A 23,540-nucleotide genomic window follows, 5' to 3' on the forward strand; every position below is an offset into this window, starting at 1 on the left:
ACAAAGGTATTCTAAATTCTCATTTTATTTATTTATATCGAATGTTTAATATTCGAAAATGACCGATAATCTTCATTTTGTAGTCAACGAATAAACGACTGCTCGATGGACCGAAAATGTTTAATTATTTTTTTAAATTGTACAAATCGAAAATATTCGTATCCAATTTTAATATCGGTTTACTTTAAATAATTAAAAAATAAAATTCGACGATTATACATTATTATTCTCCCACTGATTTTAACAATCACGTTTTTCCATATACAATTCACATTTTTTAACAACTACCACTTTCGAACGAGGAATTGCTCAATAAAAAATGCTGTTGCACGTCGAAAAATATGCTTGATAATTGGGAGAATAAATTGAAAAATTCTGTTTATTAACCTCCGGTTGCTCGCGGTGGTGTAATTTGTACACCGGTAAATTTTCATTGTGGAAATCGAGTAGGAAAAATGTATTTCTCGAAAATAAATTTATTCTTAACTCAGCCTCTGCGTCGTCGTAAATAATCGTGTGTTTGCTCGCCGCATGGAATACACCGCGCGAACGATTTTGTGCCAGAAAGTCACGCGAGTAACAAAGAATTAACCTGAAAAATATTTTCACCGGTAAGTATGTTATAAAATCACCATATTGTGTCATAAATGTATAAAAACCTAAAATACATTACCTCCTCGCTTGTAAACCCACTAGCCGCATGGTCTTAATATCGCATCAACCCTTTCAAAATTAGATTTTACTGCTCAACAAATCAACTGTTGCACTTCCCTAACGTGAAAGTCGACCGTAATATCCCTGGCAACGTTGAGAACACATACTGTAAACGACGTTATCGTATCGACTCTCGAATATTTATCAAACCGGTCCAATTTGAACAACTCGATCCTAATTTGAAACTCTCTACACGACAGTTTTCTTTCGATTCGTTTTCGAATCGAAAGTCATCGATGGACAAGGGGAACCGAGTGATTTAACATTCTAAACGTAACTACGTTTACACGAACCTTGAAACGCGTCCCTTTGCGATCCACCGTTTGCGAAAGAGAAATTGAACGTTATTTCTTCTTCGTTGCTTTACCTTGACGTTTCAATTATCCCGTTCGCAGCCACAATTAAAACGAAAATATTTTCCGACCGCGTCGGCTGGATGAAGAGAGGGTAAATTATAATCCGTAGCGTTTAAACATCAGTCGATCGCACGGTTTTTGTGTTTCTGGCTGGAAAACCGAAACCAGAACGCAATACTCTCCACGCGATTGTTTGAAATAGTCGCGCGCCTGCGTGCGCGTTACCGTGTATTGTTCCAGTGAAAAATCTGCCGCGTGCAGTATGAATGCGCAATTGTTATCGATGTATCTGGCTTTTTGCGCCCGTGAAACGAACAAAGTGCAAATATAATACACAAATCGTACGAGCAAATAAACCGTTCGCGTTTCTATTGTTATGTTCAGTACGTACGGAAGCGCATTGCGGCGATATAGGGTCCTTACGTTTTACATACAATATTTTCGAGCACGGAATTATTTTCGTGCGGCTTGTATCGGTAAATTATTACCGGAGACCTCGTACACTGTTCTATTAATCAGCAGTGGGAATAATCTGGGTGCAGTATTAGTTTCACGATTATATTTTTAAGAATAATTTAACCGGTACGATTAATCGAGGATAAATCAAAATTAAAATTTTTCTAGTCAAATACTGCATAATTGAGAAAAGGATAATTTATTCGAAACGTTTTGAGTTTATTTTGGATCAATATTTCACAAATGAAATAATCAGATAGGTTTACAAAGTGATAAAGAGGTTAATTTATAAAAATAGTAATTATGTATGAATTATATACGAATCATTCTTTTGTACAATGTTTTACTTCTTTATTTCACTTTTATGGGTATTTATAAGTATGATTATTAAAATTGGAAGGAGCTAAAAGTGTTGCAGAATTATTCACAAAAATCGAAAAGTTTCTATATCTGGTATTTTCTCTAATACGAGCATTTAGAATAATATTGTGACTCGCGATGGAGTATACTCGACCGCAGCGGTTAAAAGGATAAATCGACGAGCCGCCATTCTCATTGTTTCGGGCTACTTTTATGTCACAAATTCTACGGAACCAGAAATTATTGGAAATGCGCGTTTTCATCGGGCAATCTGATTTTCCGACGTAAATGTTTCACGGACGAACGCCGGCTCGCGAAAATATAACACTGTCGTATTTTATTGAATATTCGTTTCGGTGCTCTGAATAAAAAATATTTCAACCGGTCATCCGGCTCGTGGTCATTAAAATTGCAGCAGGGTGACCGACTTTGTGGGTGCGATACCGAATTAACGGACTTTTACCGACGCGAGTCGGTGATTCGCGTGAAAGCTTTTCTACATCGAAATACAGTAATTCCCGCTTTCGAGTGGCAATTTTCTACCCCGGATTGGAGTAACGGAATCATCGCTGTTTATGTTTCTTTGGCTCGTTCGACCCACTGACTCTCATTGCCAGCTGCTACGTAATTACAAACTAATTAAGCGCTGAGAGTAACTTTCTTTTCGAAAATTAAAATTTTAACGACCAAAAATTGTTTTTCAGATCGTGGATAAATTATTACCCGGAAGGGTGACGAAAATAAAGTAGTTTATTCATAAAATAATATAATTTTTCGTTGATGCCATAATAGGGTTCCAGGGAGTTACATCGACCCTTAAAAAATACGAAGATTTTGATTTCTTTTCAAAATAGCTGGGTAAAAAGAAAGTAGAATATATTTATTGTTTGTATGTATGCAAACAGATTGCGGGGAAGTATTTTTGCATACATTTACCGAGTACAAAAACTCAACTGTCAAGAGTGGGAATAACTTGAAAAACATAGATTTTTCAATAATTATTTGTACGCTCATCTCTCTCGCTCTTAAACCACACCTTTCACTTTCGTGATTCGCGCGTGTAATGCGAGTCTCGCGCGCTGTTACTCCGTCTCTCTCGCTCTCGCTTTGAAACTACACCTTCCACTTTTTCGGTTCGCGCATGTAATGTGAGTCTCGCGCGTTGTTACCCCGTCTCTCTCGCTCTCAAATTATTGCTTTCACTTTTCCGTTTTGAGCATGTAATGCGAGTCTCGCGCCCTGTTACTTTGTCTCTTGCGCTCTTAAGCTATCCCTTTTACTTTCCCGGTTCGCGCGCGTAATGCGAGTCTCGTGCGTTGTTACTTTGTCTTTCTCTTTCTCAAACTATCCTTTTCACTTTCGCCATTCATGCGTGTAATGCGAGTCTCGTGCGTTGTTACTCAGTCTCTCTCGCTCTCCAACTATCCTTTTCACTTTCGCCATTCGCGCGTGTAATGCGAGTCTCGTGCGTTATTACTCCGTCTCTCTCGTTCTTCAACTACATCTTCCACTTTCGTGATTCGCGCGTGTAATGCGAGTCTCGCGCGCTGTTACTCCGTCTCTCTCGCTCTCGAACAATCCCTTTCACTTTCCGGACTGCACGCGCAGTCTCGGTCGGCGATACACAAATCACCGCCCGCTTCCAAGCGAATTAGTCGATCTCGATTTCGTTGCTCGAAAGCGGGTTAGCCGGCGTACTCGCGACCGATTCAGAAAATTGATACGATCGGTCGAGAGATGGCGCGCGGGACACGCAACCGACTCGATCAAACGTTGCTTTGCGGTTGAGAGAAAAATTGGTGGGGCACGGTAAACGTCGTCGAATAACCTCGTGGAGCAAACGAATCGGCCCGTATCGCATCGAATGTACATGCGGCGCTTGTACGTGGTTGAATACACGCCACGGAATCAAGCGCACAATGGTTTCGCGCGGACAAAGCCGGACGACAAAGAAGCCTAGCCCGATAAGAAGGAGAAGAAGCGAAAGGAGCGGAACTTGGTAACGGGCCGAGCTAGCAGCCACGATTTCGGCTTGCATCGAGCGTAACCCATTTAACCGCGATAACGAAAGCTACCCTGGCGTCTTTACACGTACACACACACACACACACGCACACACGTATACACGCGCACAGACTCGCAGCGTTGTCGTTCGAGGAAGCGCTTCTCCGGCGAAGAAACGATCGTGGAATCTTTCGTGGCGTGGCCACGATGGGGATAGATAGATAGGTCCCGGGGATCCGAGGGAAGTCACGTCAGCGAAAACTTGCGCTTTTTAGAAACTTCGGATCCGAGATCGACATTTTCCCCGCGATAGAAGCTCGGACTTCGCGTCCATGGATCGCGATACTTTTCTTTTATTCGCGCGACGGGATTGAATGATGCGCGGGAATCTAGTACCACCTCCGTGTTCGAGCGAAACTTTCTAATTTCTTTCCACGGTTGATGGAAAAAGAACATTTTTCAACTTTACAGTCGTGTTTGACTATAATTAATTCTCTCACATTTGAATCCGAAAATGTTCCGGGTAAATTGCACTGCATACGCGATTAATTAAAAGTGTGTTTGCAAAGATTCGAAGCATTTGCACTTGACTACGTTCAAAGTGCGGCACTATTAATTTATCATATTTGAGAATATGTACCAGAAATTGATGATAGGTAATTTTAAACTCCTTTTGAAGTAAAATGAAAAGGCTTGTGAAAAATGTTTGCGCGAAACTGGTATCGAGTCTCGAAGAGGTACGATGGTTAATTATCAAGCATTCTGCAATAACAATTGTATTTTTTTTTCTTTCTAGAATTCATATCTTACTGTTTGCAGATAAAAATCGATGAAAATGCGAAGATGGTTTTTAGAATTCAAAGTACAATGAATGCAACGAGAGTCGTCTCATCTACCTATGGCTCTTGTTATGGAAAATTAAAAAGAAAAAAAGAAAATTGTAAACGAGCCTGAAAATTCTAAGTGCCGATAAATATATTTTAACCATTAATACACGAGCTCCTCTGAACTTTGCAATATTCGTTGGAATCAATTATTGCTAAAATCAATATTTACCAAGTTACCGAAGTGGTTGTGAAAACTGGATAGGAGTTAAGCAAATAATCGGCGACGTGGATTTCGATGTTCATAATTTGCATCGAGTGCAGTCCATAATGCGAGATTACCGTGATTTTATATCGAGGCGGCTTTAAAACGACGATGCTTCCGTCTGAATATCTCGTTCGGAATTTTACTTTTACGCGCGTCGTTTTTTGCTTCTAAATACATTTTCGTGCACAAAGTAGCGACGTAGGGTGAATATTAAATTGTGCACGCGAGAATGAAGCTTTATACATTGACGAAGAATTCGAGTTAGACTCCTTCAGTCGTAATTCACCATCGTGCGTCTACAAAACCAGAAACGAAATGTTCATCGTTTTACAAACAACGGTAATTACTGAATGGGACATTGTTCGATACGGTGGGGACGCAGTATTAATAATCCAGCCAACTTGTACTTGGAAGAGATTCAATTAGATCCATCAGACGAGAGATCGCGGGTATTTAAATAAACGTTCGATCTAACTTATACGGAATCAACCGAATCAACGCGCGGCGTTTGTTTCGCAGAACGAAGCGTTCTTGTTAACCTTTTGTGACTTTTTTACGCGACACTCAGCCAGCAGAACTTCAATTTATGCGTATTTCTGTCCAGTGTTGCGCGTGGACAACAAGACTTCAAAATGTGAGAATAACATCTCTTGTTTCTGACGAAGCACGGTGAATCCTCGATAAAAGACTCGTCGTTGAGTTCGCGCGGAACCTTTTAAAGAGGGTATGTAGTGAATTTGATCTTGAAATCGAGCTTTCATATTTTGGCTGAAACTCAGTCACGTGCGAACCGTTCGACAACGAAAGTGAACGAAATACACCGAGAGCGAACGTAAAAGCGAGTGTGATTCGTTTCATGGCCACTCACCGAACTTCAAAGCGACGCTACTCGCGTATCAGATGTTACTCAAGTGTAACAACTTTTGTATTTTTCAACGTATCTTCGCGAGAGTGTTTTCGATAGATCGGTGAGATTCTCCTGATAAAAATAAGATCAAACTTTTCGGATCAGTTTCTTTTATAAATTATACGAATCATTTCTAAGGAATTTTGAATTACGCGCATATAAATAAAAATAGTGCAAACACGGTCGAGTTTGGTTTCAATTTCATCGTGAGTATCTCGACGATCCATCGACAGTATTTTTATGAAGATAGAATGAGAAGTATCAAAGTTTTTAGAATGCATTGGAAGTAAATGTTTAAAAGTGTGAAAATTTCAATTGGTGATATCCACTTGTACTATTTTATAGAAATATTTGCCAAAATATTTCGTAGAAATTTCAGTGTGCAGGATTGAAAAAAGATTTGATATTTTATAAAAGTACTAGTGTTTAGCGTCTCTCAGGAAAGAGGCTTCAACTGGAACAAATTTTGTAAGAATGGTATAGGAGTGTATAGGAGTATTTTAACGAAAAAAGAGGGAACAAACAAAAATAAGCGGAGGAATACAAATAGTCACGGTTACGGGGGTTTGAACCCGGATAGAGATACAAAAATGGTTCCACAGGTGGACATGCTACCGCCTGCGTTGCGCAGCTTTGGTGACAACGGTTCAATTTGCATAGTAGACATTCAGCGGCGGAAATTTTTGCATTTTTAAGAATTTATACCTCGAGAACGGAAGAGAGGTGCTCCTTGCTACTTTCCGAGGTTATTCTAGGTGTCCTTCACTACATCTAAAAAAAAAGGAACGAATAAAAAAACTCGGGACACAGTTCGTGGTTTTCCCTTGTGAGAGGTATACTTGAAGTAGATCGCCAGACAGTACAGTGCCTGTGCCTGGGGGCATACTCGTAGTGCAAAGGGTTAATTATCCGTGGTTGAATTTTTTCTTTCGGATATTGCAAGCAGCTGGCACGTTTTCGAAGAACCACTTCTTTCGAGGTATCCAGTAAATAATTTTTTGCTACTAATTTATTGGAAATATATAGCACTTGTACACACTACTGTACACAATACATGAGTCACACTACGACGATGACTCTAGAATTATTTTAAAAATTTTGTATTATAATAAGTAGAGTCTTTATAAAGTGATTAGTTTGGTATGTAATATATAATATTCAATACAACGTTGTATGCATACATTATTTTCTTATATCATCAAATTGTAGTCTTACAAAAATAAATATACCAATTTGCATATAATTATGATTGGTTCTCAAAGTAAAATATTACACAAAAGAAGAAGAGAAAGATATAATTTTTGTATTTGTTCGATGTGTGAACTAAAGATTGAACTAATCGAAAACATGATTGAACCGTTGAGTATTGTACGGGAGTCAATGAACCTATATTGTCCAGACTCATTCTTCTAATGGAGATTACAAACGTAACAATTCTTTGTACAATAATTTTTCGTATAAAAGTAACTAGTGTCGAGAACACGTCTTTCGTGTAGAAAATCAAAGAACAATACTCTTTGAATTCTCAAAATTCGAAGCGAGAACATAATTCGTCGCCAACAGAGCTATATCGCGTGATCGACAATTGTTGGTCGTATGTTAACGTCGTACTTGTTAACAGTTGGTTAAACTTTGCACTTAATCGGAACCCTCACAAATAAGTTTATAACATTGGCGTACTTTAGACTTCAATTAGAGTCTCGTTGGTAAATTGTTCTTACAATTCCAGGAAAATGTTGATCAGCTTAATTAACGCTTTTCTTATATAAGAATTTAACGATGCTATCTCATAAATGACAAACGGAATTTTAAACGTTTCTCATAAACAGTTAATATTGCTACAACAACGTGCGTCTATATTTGTTGACGTAAGTCTCGTTTCTATTGCAACTACCCTCGGGCAAAGTTACATCGAAAAGGTTAATTAACGAATCACGAGAATATGTCCAAGACGAGGAATTTTTCAAAATTTTTCAATATTTTTCAACCGTTCGAGAGGAAAGTTAAGACGAAGCTCTTCTTCAGCCCTTCAAGTATTTATTACATAATCTTCTTAAAGTAAATGACTTGTTTGGACAACAAGAATAAAAGTTTTTGGCCACGTCAGATACGTTAAGAAGATTTTTATAATAAATGCTTGAATTACCAAACAAGAGCTTTCTTTTAGTCTTTTAAAGGGTCCCAACTCCTTTTCCCCTTATTGCACAAGGTGTTAAGCCATACTATAGTGAGGCATAGAAGAATTAGGTTTAAAGGGTTGCACACCTGACGAGGGAGCAACTAGGTTTATAATACATTAATGACTAACGAAAACATTACAAACAGACTTTAGAAGCGATTCTAAAAGACTCTAAAAAGTCACCTGAAACGTAGGAAAGTCATGGCGATAAAGTAACATCTAAAGTTATTGATCCTTTGCTAAATTAGTCGAATAATTTTTAATTTTTCTACAGTTTCTTAAAAATAGTATTCTTCGATTGTCAGTACTGCAAACCTAGTCTCTACATTACTTAACAGGGTTTCCTTATCTAGATGTTCAAAAAATGCATTGTTCTTTCTTTAGATTTTCTTAAAGCGTCGAGTAGGGAAGATTGGGAATGGTTGTTTATAGAGATAAGTTGACTAATTGTTAGTAAAAGATTTAGGGGAAAGGTGGCACGAATGAGACACTTTTGGTTAGGATACATTTACAAGAAAACTAAACGACCATTCTACCTAATTTATAACATCAGAAAAATCAGTTATTTCACTGTATTAATATATGATGCAAATAAGTTTCTCTCTACATTTACTGCTTTATTTTCTACCTTTCAAAGAACTGTGTGTTGTCCCATTCATAAATTGGGACAATGTAATAAAATAATTTCTTTTAGGCATTAAAATTATAATATTATCGATTTTCTTAATAAATTACGTAAATATCACAATTTGGCTGCATTAAATTTTTAATGAAACTTATGTATTTTGGAAATAAAAAGCAATTCTAATTTTCCAAAGCGAAAGATAATATTTCCAATGAAAAAGTTTAATAATCTCAAAATATTAACAAGACAGAACTAAAAAAAAATAATTCAGTTTAGGTTTCATTTTCAATATTTCAATTAGATATGACTGAACACGTTACAATGTGGCTTCGAAATAAATACAATTTCACTGTAGGAAGACTCAGCATTGTTGAGATAATTACAATGTCCCATTCAATACGTGTCTCATTCATGCCACCTCTCGCCTATTGTAGAAACAAGTCACTTCTACTATGCCATTCATTTGTTCCCGCCGTCATGATCGCACGTTGTTAGAGAGTTACCAGCGCTTCTCGAAAAATTGGCTACGTAAATAAATATCTTTTCTCGAATATTTTGTTTCCATGCTCTACATAGTCACAGTAGAATAAATTTTAAAGGAATATTTTCAAGATTGTTTACTAAATGACTTATTGAAAACGCATTTTTGTTTTTTTTATACACGAATAATTTAAGGTTACGTAAATACTGAAGTCAAAATGATCGTTCCAGGAATGGTCGACTAATAACGTTTGAAGTTACATGATCCAGTTGGTCAACCAATCCTGGTGATCAGATTACGCAAACTCTCGTAATCAAAGGTTACTTAATGAATTTCATAGGACGATGATCACATATTACAGAGACTCGAATGGAAGATGAAAAACAATAAATGTTACTCGATACGTGAGTAATGAGAAAAGGTATCTGGAGAAGATTGCTTGTGACATTTTCTTTAACGTTATATTACGTTGTCAATTAGACCACTGTAAGTTAGAAGTCTTTCGAGAGCTACATCTTTCGACAAAAGCAATGTAGCACTGTTTTTCAATAATTTAAGAAATATACCCGTATAAATCTTGGTCCCGGAGATACATGGACTGCCGATGTGACAAGGATTACGACTGCTCACGTTCCTAATAAAATACTTACACGGTGAAGCATCAGGCAGTTAGGTGAAACGACTTCAGCTGAGGGTGGAACATTGTTCACGGTCGTGGTTGTGACCTCAGCAACTGGAAATATTGTTCCATCGTTTTTTTTTGTGTTTGCTCGTGTAAGTTATATAGATTATTTTGTTCAAAGTGGACCACCTGGGTCATCTGACAATGTCTATAAATCAGGTTGGACGAAAGAAGAAAGCTTTGTTAAATTTTCAAAATAATTTATTCGATGCTCGAAGCCATCTAAGAAAAGCATTGTTTTTATTGTTAGATAAACATGATTCACACTTATCTATCGAAATCTTTGATTATTTTAAAAGCAATGACATAACTGTGCTATCTTCTCTATCTTCACCGTAGCTACAAGCTTTAACCTCTCAATAGGACAGTTTATGAAGTTTTGAACAAATATTTGCACACAGTCTCCGGAGAATTGACTACCTTGTCATCCTGACAATATTATAGATATTTACGATATTGCAAGATTAATCAAAATTGCACTTGCATTGATAGCAAGCTGAGACAATATACAATCCAGATTGAGGGTTTTATTCATTGAAGAAGATTATTTCCAGAATCTGAGTTTTCTAATGTTGATGTGACAGATAGACTAGTTGCGATATCGATTAACAATCGTTATCTCGTTCAAAGAGTGAGCAACAATTTAAAATCCTTGAAAGACAAATGAATATTAACTATGTCACAGGCTCGGGTCAGCCTCTTTAAAAAATTCAAACAATTTCTAAAGTGGAGTCACGTCAAGAGTGCGGACAAAATAATTGCAAAAGGAAAAACGCAATATATAAAAAAAAAGGAAGAGTTTACAGAGCAAGAACTTTTAGGAATGTATAAACGGAGAATTATGAGAAAAGATAGAGCGTACATGGAAAAACAATAAAAATTCCAAAAGAAAAAAAAAAGAAACAGAGGAAGGAAAAGAAGACAGAAGACACTAATTGCTTCTCCGACAATGCAATATGCGTTGAATGCACTGAATTTTATTCAAAAAGTATTTCAGGAGAAAAATGAATTCAACGTACGTATTTCGTGCAAGATGTGGGTTAATTCAAGGTGCACAGAAGGAAATTTACTTTTTTACGAATGTACGAATTGTGTATCAGACTGTAAAGATATTAATTAGATAATATAAGAATTATAGGTAGTTGTAGTATTATAATTTATGTTCAACTTAAATCCTCCGATAGAAAGCTGTTTCTGAATTATTAGATTAGAATTTGAAAAACTGTCGAAGTTACGGTAGATATGGGTATAATATTATATTTTATTCGAATAGTTCATAAATAAAAGCTTCGTATAACTATTCATTTGCGATTACTCGGATAAATTTCAAATTGTAATTTTTAACGAACAAATAACGTATCAAAAGTATTCCCTTTTTCAATCTATTTTGGAAATTAATCCATACGTTATTGATAGGTAAAAAAAAATTAATAAGTGCAAAGGGTTAACAGTCTGATTCCGTGTTACTGAAATATTCGTACTGTTGTAATACATTCTATCAAGACTCTCTTTTTCAATCTATCTCGCAAATTGATCGATACATTATTAATAAGCAAAAAAAAAAAGAAATTAAGAACTGCAAAGGATTAACACAATCTGATCTCGTGTTACTGAAATGTTCATACTGTTGCAATACATTTTATCGAGACCTCCTTTTCCGATTTATTTCTCAGATTAATCGATACATCATTAATAAGTAAAAAAAAAAAAATGAAGATTGCAAAGGGTTAACACAGTCTGATCTCGTAGTACTGAAACGTTCACACTGTTGCGATACATTCTATCGAGACCTCCTTTTCCGATTTATTTCTCAGATTAATCGATACATTATTAATAAGTAAAATAAAAAATGAAGAATTGCAAAGGGTGAACACAGTCTGATCCCGTGTTACTGAAACGTTCACACTGATACGATACATTCTATCGAGACCTCTTTTTCCGATTTATTTCTCAGATTAATCGATACATCATTAATAAGTAAAAAAAAAAAAAAATGAAGAATTGCAAAGGGTTAACACAGTCTGATCCCATGTTACTGAAACGTTCACACTGATACGATACATTCTATCGAGACCTCCTTTTCCGATTTATTTCTCAGATTAATCGATACATTATTAATAAGTAAAATAAAAAATGAAGAATTGCAAAGGGTGAACACAGTCCGATCCCGTGTTACCGAAACGTTCGCATGCCGCGGACACCGGTATCGCCCAATAAAATCCATACGGGAATATCGTCGCATCGGGACCGGGGTATATTAGACCAGACAGACGGGAAACAATATTCGGAAAAGGCCTGCGTCGTCTGCTACGTTCGTGAAAGCCGTCGCAAAACTTTGGCGGCTTTCTCCCGGGCGGCCTGATAGAAAGCTTTGAAGTAGTATAGGTTTCTGCGTTTTTACAAGTGACTGCGGGAGCACAGAAAGGTTTCGAATGCCGGTTGCCACTGGAAAGCTGGAAAAGGTTACCGTGTCCATTTATCGCGGAGCGACGGAGTGTGTGCCAGGCCCTTTCGTTCCTGGAGGGGCCCGCTGAGGGTACTCTTTTCTTTCTTCCATCGAGCGTGTGCATTCGCTCGAACGTTTTAAACGGGTTTTTAACAGCATCCACCTTCCCTCCCCTACCCTATCCACCCGGTCGTCGGCTATACCCACGGTCTTCTTATTCCCGGTCGTATCGACGCGGATACAAATCGTGACGTTTCGCGTTAACTCGTATCGATGCGCGTGGGACGTTTATCCGGTAGACGACGGACGTCGACGCGATTCGTCTCCTCGTTTCGCGTCCCCCGTCCCCGACATGCCGCGATTATTTCTTTATAAACTTGTTGCGCGTTCCGTGCCCCACGAACAAACATCTATTTCATCGACGTGAACTGTCCACGCCGAAATTCCGACACGTTTTCGAGCGTGTTTCAAATCATTTTCGAAACGCGAGAGCAACAACTTGTCGATTCGTTCCTACAATCATCGAGACGCTATTGGCACGATTCGTGGTTCGATTTCACGAAACTTTCTCTGGTAACCACTGGTAGATTTTTTTTTTTGCAGTGCGCAGGGTGCCCAAAGTGCCATTTGAAATAACACCTTGAGCAGTGATTTTAGAGGATCGAGATGAAGGAATGATTTTTTCCACTTTTCGAGTGGAATACAATGGGATTCAAAGTACAGTTTTATTTGTATTTCACGAAGGGTATTTCAAGGTCAATTCGAAGTTACACTCTTTCGTTTATATTTCGTTGGACAAGTAGTTTGCAAATTAAATGCAATTTAATTGCAAATTAAAAATCGTGAGAATTCAACGAGTGTTTTTAGGAGTATTTGTCAAATGAGATAAGTGATCTATTTGAAACGATTTAGGAGCAATTCCAACGATTATTGAACTCTGATTCTCGGTGTACCGATCGGAAAGAAATGTTTAAATTATCGACATTTGTAAAACTTGTCAGGGATCCACCCTTACTTTGGAGAACCCTGATTCAATCGCGTTACGTTTACGATAGCAGTTGCTCGTATATCTATAGTTACCTTTCTCGTGCGCTATCTGTATCCATGAACGAATTAACGTGTCCGGTTTGTGATTAAAAATACCAATTCGGGATCGTTATAACATTGTTCCGTCGACATTCTATTAATCCACTCCTGCTTTATTTCGGACCTTGCTCCTCGTAATCCTCGCGTCGATTCATCAACCGATAATGGAACCACTCGATACTCCCAGCACCTCGTTAATTGGTTTATACTATTGCCGGATAATATTAATTGTATTTTTCCGACGCGTCATCGTATCCACCGAGTTACGAAGATATCGATCGCCGAGCACGATCGCGATCAGCGTGTAATATCATCCGATGGAAGTCCCTTTGTGCATGGTTAATGGTACTCGTAGTCTCATGAAGAGAGAACGGTGAGAAAGCAACATTCTTGTGGGAAAAGGAACATAATGCTAACCGCTAAAATCTTTTTCATACGACCGTGTAACCGCGTCGCTATTGTCTATTCTCTCATTTCGATTTGCGAGATCCTCTAATTTTTCGCTTGCCTGTTAACGACGAGACCGATTCCGCTGCGTTGTTAAGTTCACGCACAGCACTTGCTTTTAAACGAACAATTCGCTAGGGTACGTTGGCACCACCGAGTTCACATAATGCATGTTATTTCCGCGCTTAATGCTCGTTCACTGATTCTCACCACCGAGGGACAATTTTTCAAAACGATACACTACGAGATAACGAACGTTAATATTGTTGGGTTTATTGTTCGTCGTGAGAACATTACCAACGTATTACCGAGACTTTCCCGAGAAAAACGAGTCCAAACACGACTTGGTTCGGATCACTTTTTATTATACCAAAAACGAAGTAATTTTGAATTTTGAAAATACGTTTGCGTTCGAATAGGGCCGTGTTTGGACTCTTTTTTATCGGGGAAGTATCACCGATACGTGGATAATATTCTTACAACGATATAACGAAAAATATAAAATTGTTTATTTCTCATTAGTCGTTGGCACAATTGGCTACTGAATGCATATAATGCGAGACTCGCTCGCTGGTGTTCTATCTCGTTACTTTTATTTACTTTTCTCGTCGTTTTCGAGTGAATCGTCCTGATTTTGTTACTCGAAAGTGGAAATTACCATACAGTGTGTATCTGAATTATAGATTAGGTCTTTGCTGGTTAAATAGAACTGGAAGAAATAAACAAAACAAGATGAGCAATGGTTTGAGAATTAATTGTTATCAAGATACTCAGCCATCTACTTTCTATACCAACTTCTTTGCATTACGTTATCGCACAACGACTGACAACTCAAGAGTTTACAGTAGCGATAGTTTATTACAGGTAATCGATAAATGGTCATCGATTCGAGCATCCACTTTAATCGCGACATTTGAATTTATACGAGTGAAAGCAACGAGTACGTACCAAATTCGTATTTTTACTTCGTTTTTTAAAATACTATTAATTATACAGAGAGAAGACTCTCTTATAATATACAATGTTACGAGATACAATGTTAAAGATCGTGTCCATATTTCGCGATAATGATATCAATTATCGTGAAAGTTTTTAAAGAGTCAAAACAAGCTCATCTGCGACGTGTACGATGATCTAGGCTCGGAAAATGGAAAGTCGAATATCTTGAAAACGAATAGCGTACAAACCTCGGATATTGATAAAATATCTCGCTCGGATTCGCTATCAGGAGTTATCTCCGCTACTATGGTTCTTCACTTTATTACATCCCATTCGTTATCCTCTTCGTATGGTCAGTTTCATGACGACCGGTTCCAAACGAACATTCCCGAACGGTGCTTCGCTTATTGATAATTGGCAGACCAGGTTCTCGAACATTATTTTCTGTTTCGTTTTCGCCAATTTCATTAGCCATACCGTCCATCTTTATACCCAACGTTTCTAAGAACTGGTTTCACGGGATCATCACGACATTGCCTACCTAAACCAAATAAACGTATCGGAGTCAAGTGTCATTATTTCGTTCTTTCCAAGTTTTTCCCCGGCCGAAAGCGAGTGAGAACTTCTGAAACAACTACCTCCCGCGATAACTGTCCAGATATGGTCCCTATCCACGGATCGTAAATCCGCCACTATTGTACTTACCAACTTCTTCGCCAAGCTCATTATGTCGGACATCGACAACATTCCGATATACCTCGCTCGTAAGACCTCGCCTTGCGACCACTACTTGTACGATCGCAAACATCGTAAAACGTCCGTTAGATCGTTAAGAGGGATCTCGATTTCTCGTTGAACGTGTAATCTCTTCTCTCTGGGAGTCAACGATACGAAAGTTCCGCGCCTTCGTGTTTTCGTTGAACGTCGAGGGTTGAAAAATTCACGGGTCTCCTGTTACGAAAAGCCTCGGATATCGGTTGCTCGGCTCTCTTGCATATTTTATTCCAAAAATTTTCGCTCGACCAGGTAAACCGAACTGGTCGCCGCTCGACGAACGTAAATGTTTTTCGGTAGCCAGGAATTACAAGCGAAAACATTAAAGCTACCGCGGAACGTTTCGTGCACGTTTCGTTGAAAACGGTGCTTGGAGCTTCTCGCGCGAATTCACATCGAAATATCGGCGGTCCTTTCTCGTACCTTTCGTCGTTTGAACACGCTATTCGATAAATTTCTCGCGTATTCGAGATGGTGGATTTCATTTACGCGAAATGTGATCGCGTGAAACGCCACGGTGACGATACTGCGACCGCCTCGCGGAATAATTTCAGACGCGGGACACAAAGGAAACGGGGTACCTTTGTTTTTGCAGCTACGCGGACCTCTTGCGATACATTACTTTTTGCCCGCTTGACATATTGCTCTAAGCCATTTACTCACATATGGCCGTATCCACCCAGCGAACAACGGTCCCGGAGTTTAATTCCTGTTCCGGATGCGGCTTTACGCGTGACCCATTTATTTCCCAAATTTCTTCCAGCGTTTTAAAAAGCCCGCGCCACGGTCCCTCGTTCGCGTTTCCACGGATGTTGTCGGTGACTCGAATACCAACACGACGACGGTATACGTGTGTAAATAATACCGGGAAATTTAGGATTCTTCATTGGCGAATTCTTCCCAACAGGTTCTCTTTTTATTTGGGAATTAATTTAATTACTTTTCGTCTTTGTTGTGCACGATCGCTGTTGATAATGGTACTTCTAGTGTGCTTTTCGTTCGAATTGATGGTGAATAATAAACAAAGGATGATATGTTAGAATAATATGTAGAATTAAATGGACAATTATTGTTTTCGAGGAATTTTTATTAATATTTAACAATTCAATGGTGCAGGTGCTGATGGTACTTCTGTTCAATGCTTCTCGTTCGAATTGATGGTGAATAATAAACAAAGGATGATATATTAGAACAATATCTAGAATTAAATAGACAATTATTCTTCTGACGGAAGTTTCATTAATATTTAACAATTCAAAGTATTTAATAATGAAATAAAACTTAAACAAATTAATTTTCATTTATAGTTTATTAAAGGAACTACATTGAACGAAATGGAGCCAGAATAAGTATAATGCGAATACAGAAATTGTAGAATTTATTGTAAAAATAACTTGACGAATTAAAACTCCGTTATATTTAGTCATCCTGTAATTGGGACATTGTTAGATAACGTGTTAAATGAGCACGTACAAAACATGCTCGAAATTGTTATCAGCAAAATTCCCAATTACTTAAGGACATAAAGTGCATAACGTTTTGGATGGCAGAATTATTGAAAAAAGTTTGATCAGTAACCTCAATACTACAAAGTGATGCATAAAGTTCTACCTATTGTGATAATCGACTAAAACTTTACATCTAATTGATAATTTGATAAAAAAAATTGACATGAAAGAAAAAAATAAATACAAAACCGTTTATTTAAATTTATTAATCAATCGATTTAGTTGCATTTCTTTCCTTCGATTCACCAAATTACTACCGTTGCACATTTCTTCGTATTCGTTCAAAGAGTCTGTTGAACAATATCTATCGATACAATTATAAAAACAAGAACTTAAATACCAATATAATAAAATATCTACCAATATAATAAAAAAACAGGGACTTAACGTACACCTTGCATTGTATTCGATGCAATTGATTGTAAGAGTATCGATAATAACCTTGCAGTGACAATTTTCATTCTTGTCGATGTTAACGATTCTTGTCGGTACGAGTGTTTTCAATTGCGAGGTTATCAACTAGTGAGCTAAATAGCAGCTCAACGAAGCTCTACAAAACAAAGCTATCAAAAGTATGTGGTCGATGTGCGACGAGCAAACGTGGAGAACACTGATAAAATGAGCTCGGCGCTGTACACGGGCAATAGTTTAATGGATTGCGAGATTGTTTGTGCAAGCTACAAACAAAACATTTCTCTGTCCTTTCTCGCGCTTTGACACCAGTAACGCACTAAATCACGGTACTTAACGTTAATGGTATCACTTTGCAACAGGTTTGATTTATTTGTCATCCCCCAAAACCCGATTTCGGTCTTTGTGTTGCGCGGGCTCTACTTTGAAAACTATTTGTCACTTGAGAAATGGCCGGTAATACTTCTGAACGCTTTGACGTTGAAATTTTGACGTTTACGATTAGTGTAAATGACGTTAGGTTTGTTTCGAGCAAACCTCGTGAATCGATAACGTTGTATTATCTGTAAATGTTAAATCTAGGTATCTTTGTTCATCGATTACATTCAATTTAACGATATTACCGAAAATAAAAGTAGATAGGACTATTTTTAAATTTTTGTACTATCGCAAATAGTTGCTAAAATAATGATTGAATATACCGTCGATAGTATTATAGGGTTGGTGTTCTTGAAAGAAAATAATTGAAAATGCATCGTTAAATACAATATTAATGTCTCTTTCTGTGGTCTATAGATTTTAATCACTTTTTCTTTTGTTTGAGTTGAAAGGCGCAAAGTTCAACGTTTATGGAATATTTATTCGATTCGTATATACCGTGGAACGTATAGCAACAGTACTTAGAGTAAAGAGAAACGAATTACATAAATTTCAAATTTTTTAAAATTTTCGTCATCACAAAGAATACTATTTATTTGAAATCTCTGATTTACTTACAAACGTGATTCTACATTCGATTATTTCAAAATTATTCGTAACGAGGGTAGACGCGATTAATTATTCTAAATGACCTCTCTGCGCCAAAATACATAATGATAAACTACACTCGTCAGGAAGATTATATTTATCCAAGTACTTTGAAACCTATGATACGCTTCAATGTTATTAGTACGATCGCACAATTTAATGTGCCAAAATATAATGTAACACCGGGATATGATAATAGCATTATAATAATCGCAAATAAAATATGATTATTCTTGGATTATCCGGTACATGTATAAAATTCGTCCAGTTTGTTGCACGACCGCTTTGTGCATTAACAACTCTAGACTCTCAATTTCGTTTTATTTCATCGCGATGGTGCACGGACTTGTTGAGTGTTGGGTGAGTGCGCATGCGCGAACGTTTTTGCGCGCGACGATTCAATTTAACGAAACAAGTTACTAAGTTCTCATTAACCGTGTTGCACCTTCTATTTATAATTTTATAACACTGTATACGATCGGTTCTTACGTAAATGGTTATTCGTTGTCACGGTTTTATTAATATACTATATTGTTTAATAAATTTTATCGTTCGATGAAACTTATTGAACAGTATAGTACTAGCTTGCTCAACTCTTTCGTCGTTCGATATTTACGAAAACTCATTGAATAGTACTACATTGACCAGTATTGTTCAATAAGTTTTGTCGTTCGATAAGACCAATTATGTTAATGTTTCGATGAAATCGTTTCACGTCGAACTCTCAAGACGAGTTTCCCTCGATATCCCCTATAACGTGTTAAATACTAACCGAAACGCGTTGTGTTTCAAAGCGGTCGTAAAATTGACCATTCAAATTACAATATACATCGCGTGAAAGCACGATCGTTTACGCTTAAATTATAGCTGAATTAGTCTGCCCGTCGAAATTAAGGGGAATATAGTTTAAGGGAAACGTTACAGCGAAGCCTCGAAAGTTACCATTGAACAATGTTATCGAAGTTCCGTACTTGCGTGGTATATCAAACATTTGCGTTTATCCAAACACCCAACAACTTTCAATAACTCGCCATATTTACGCGGCAGCCAGCATTAGCTCGTACTTTCTTGCTTTCCGTCCGAACGGGCGACAGATATTTATTGTTAATGGAATTGAACCACCGCGGAGCTCATTTATCCGGCGCACGGGCCGCAAAGCGAGGGCATGACCTACCTCCACGTTGCCCTGAGTGCCTACCAAAGACGCTTTTATTCTTTTTGCGCTCATCAGACCACCTTTGCGTTCCTTCTCTTTTACTTCAGGTCGCTTTTAAAGACCCCTCGTTCCCGTTCTCGCCTCCGTCACCTTTTCCTTCCACTTACCGTCCGTTTACCATTCCTAATTGTACACTGCCGTCCGATAACCCGGTGCAACTTAACGCTTCAACGACGTTGTAATCGGAACAGGGCGAAAATGTACACTCCGCTTTGCTTACGCTTTGAAAATAATAATTATTCTTATTATCCAGAGAATAGAGAAGAATCGTCACCCCACCCCCCTCAGAGGGGGTGGGGGTGGGGGGTGAGAAGGTTTATTCGAAACGTAACGAGTTTCCGGCCATCCGTATTACTTGTGTAATTATTTAACGAAATTTCATACATCGTTAACATTGTGACATAGTTACAACTAAGTCCAGAGAGGGCAGAAATTAAAATTATTCTTATTATCGAGAGAATACAATATTTTTATTCGGAACGCAACAACGACTTTCTGGCCATTCGCATTACTTGTGTAATTATTTAACGAAATTTCATACATCGTTAACATTGTGACATAGTTACAACTTAGTTCGGAGAGGGCTGAAATTAAAATTATTCTTATTATCGAGAGAATGCAATATTTTTATTCCAAACGTAACAATGACTTTCTGGCCATTCGCATTACTTGTGTAATTATTTAATGAAATTTCATACATCGTTAACATTGTGACATAGTTACAACTAAGTCTGGAGAGGGCTGAAATTAAAATTATTCTTATTATCGAGAAAATACGAAATTGGTCTGCAGAGGAAGAAGAGAAAGTTTGTTCGAAACAGAACGAGGACATTTGGATCATCTGTATTACTTATATATTTATTTAATGAAATTTCATACACCATTAGTATTTGGAAATGGTTACGGTCTAGTCTGAAGAGAATTAAAATTAAAATTATTCTTATTATCGAAAAAATATGAAATTGATCCGCAGAGGAAGAAGAGAAAGTTTGTTCGAAACAGAACGAGGACTTGGATCATGTGTATTACTTATATAATTATTTAATGAAATTTTATGTATTACATAATTTGTTGTGTAATACTTAAGATTCGATCTGGAAAGGGACCATCATATACAGGTGGCTGAAACGTTGTCGTTTTGTTTCGAATAAATTTCCTTTTTCTTTGCTTCCAAGATTATCTTATTTACTTTCTCGAAAACTACCGTGAGCAAACTAAAGAAATTTATTCTCATTATTGTTAAGATCACGAGAAAGTTGCATCGTTTTTCTCATTCAGTCTACGAAATGTTAGTTGTTCGGTCTGCAGTTTGCGATGCTATGTCCACTACTGTCTAAGACTGTCATGTTTTAAATTAGATTTTATAATAACATTCTTAACTGCTCTTTTCCTATTGAGGATTATATCATACTTATTTTGGTTATATTTTATATTCGTATACACATGTATTCATATATATAGTTTCATATATGTATACGTAATAAAGATTTTAACAAAAAATAATAGACATAGGTATAATACACAATAAACAAATAGAGAATCTTAGACAAATTTCTCTATAGAAAAGTCACGCCCATACACATACAAATATTTGAATAAAAAAATGACAGTTACGGAAAGCACTATAGTGAACACTATGATGCAACAAAACTCACAAATAAACAAAGAAAACTCGTGCAAAAGGTTTCAAGAAGGTGCATTCTTCTTATAATAAAAAAATAAAGGACACCAACATAGACTTGAATAGGTTTAAAATGCCTCATTGTGCAAGAAATAATAGACCACGTAACAGGATTAAAATATTAGCAGCAACACGATATACGGACAGACGCAACATCGCGGGGAGAATAATACATCGGGCACTAGAAAGAATGCTGTACCTTATCTAAGAAAAACAACCATACTACAAATACACACCTCAGATAGTATTTGAAAACAAAGAAAGTAAACGTCCCTGAATCTGCACAATAGACGCAGATAAAACAGTTACAGTCAACACGCCCGATGTAACACTCAAAGGCAAGAAACAGAAGCACATCCATCTAATAAACATATGAATTTCAAACTATACTAACTACGAAAAGAAACAGAGAAAATAGTTTCGCTATTTGCCTTTATATACATAAATATACAGAAGACTGCAGTACTTATTGAAAATATGTCACGTAGAAGATTTCTACACCTTTTTTATATTTCCCATTCCATTTGCAACAACAAGAAAAATCTTCCGATGACGTTAAAAATAATTTTGTACGCAATTCATATTTCTAGTATCTGCACAGAAATCCAAATTTTCCAATTGAAAATATTTGGAGATCGAATCCGTGACTTTCTTGTTATTATTGTTACTCGACAAATCTTGCAACGACTAAAATAGATAAGAATTCAAGGGCACCAAATCAAGAGGGTATGTTGGATGAGTGATGTTCGTACCTGTTTCCTCGATTGTTAATCCAGATGTTATGTGCACTAATTTTCACGCGGAATAAATTTAAGGTAATTGAATTGTAAAATATTGGGTTGTTCGGAAAATCATTTCGTTTTTTTTTTCGGTGAAAATGAAACACGATTTGTTTGGAGTGTATAAACATTTGATTAAATTATACATTCTCCATTTTGGAAAACGAAATGACTTTCCGAACAACCCAATACAATACGTCTCGAAAGAGTAGTAGAGCATATTACCCGGATAATTGAACGAATTTTACTTCTTATAAGTGCACGTGTGAGGTTTGATCCTAATGTATCTAAGAGAAAGATAGAGAAAATTGCTAGCTTCTTCAGCTACTTGATCAGGAGCGGATCGAATTGACGTTCAGTTATCCGAGTAATACTGTGTCAGTTACAAGTGCTCGGTATCAACTAACTGACAACCAAATCTAAAGAAAGAAATCTACAGCAATTATAAAACGGATATAAATCTACATCGATTACAAAACGAATCTCAGTCGAAGTAAAGGCAAAAAGGAATAGAAAACTATGGTGATTATTGGGAAATGGATTCTATAAGAATATTAAAAATATACGGAGGTGACCAACGAATGTCCAAGTAGCGAAATTTGTTTTACAAGTTGTACCGAACACGAACCAACCGCAACGCTTAGGTTATATGGGACGCATAGCCAACCTTCCCTCTTAATCCCTCCGGTAAGGTGGTTTCAGTTTCTGCATATATAATAAACGGCTGAACAGTAAGATTCCGGGACGGAACAGCTAATTACTTCCTAACCCAAATCATGGAGTTTGTCTTGTACCGTGATTCCTGCATGTGCTCAACTCCAATTGTCAGGGGATACTCCTCTTCTTATTACAAGCGTGGACATTCTACCATTGAAAGCGGTGCTTAATTTATCCATCTATTGAGAATACTTTCCAGAGTTAATCTTCTTGTGGAATTTCATCTTCCTTTGGAAGTTTCTAATAAATTGGGTTTCTTTCGTTTCATCGTACACGTTACTGTTTCTGGTTTGCATTACTCTTGTCCTAGTTAACACTCTCTTAAAATTTCTGAATTGTTTAAGATATCTTCGGATACAATCTGGATCTGGTCGAAATTTAATCTAAATCTAACCTGGATTATTATTATCCACTGTACGATACCTCTCGTTTTTAGCACACAGTGTAGACCTCGAATGTTAACACTTCACTTACCGGTAGCCTATTAATCGTCTTTTCACCAGTATGTGTAATAAAACACTTATGGTTGTTTTATTACACTAGAATAACAGAAAACAAACAATCTACGTAGTAGCAACGTTCAAAAGTTTGCTTCAACGTTTCTACAGACATAAGAAAAAGCCCATACGTTCCCGCGCGACTACCTAAGTCGTA

General features: G+C 37.1%; 1 protein-coding gene across 3 annotated transcripts in view; it reads left to right on the forward strand.

Moving 5' to 3' along the window:
* LOC143150923 (semaphorin-1A) overlaps positions 1-23,540 on the forward strand; it is a 715,101-nt gene that overhangs the window by 255,856 nt on the left and 435,705 nt on the right. The gene's annotated exons all lie outside the window — the stretch shown is intronic.

This window comes from Ptiloglossa arizonensis, chromosome 9, assembly GCF_051014685.1.
Source record: "Ptiloglossa arizonensis isolate GNS036 chromosome 9, iyPtiAriz1_principal, whole genome shotgun sequence".
Classification (NCBI taxonomy): Eukaryota; Metazoa; Arthropoda; class Insecta; order Hymenoptera; family Colletidae; genus Ptiloglossa; species Ptiloglossa arizonensis.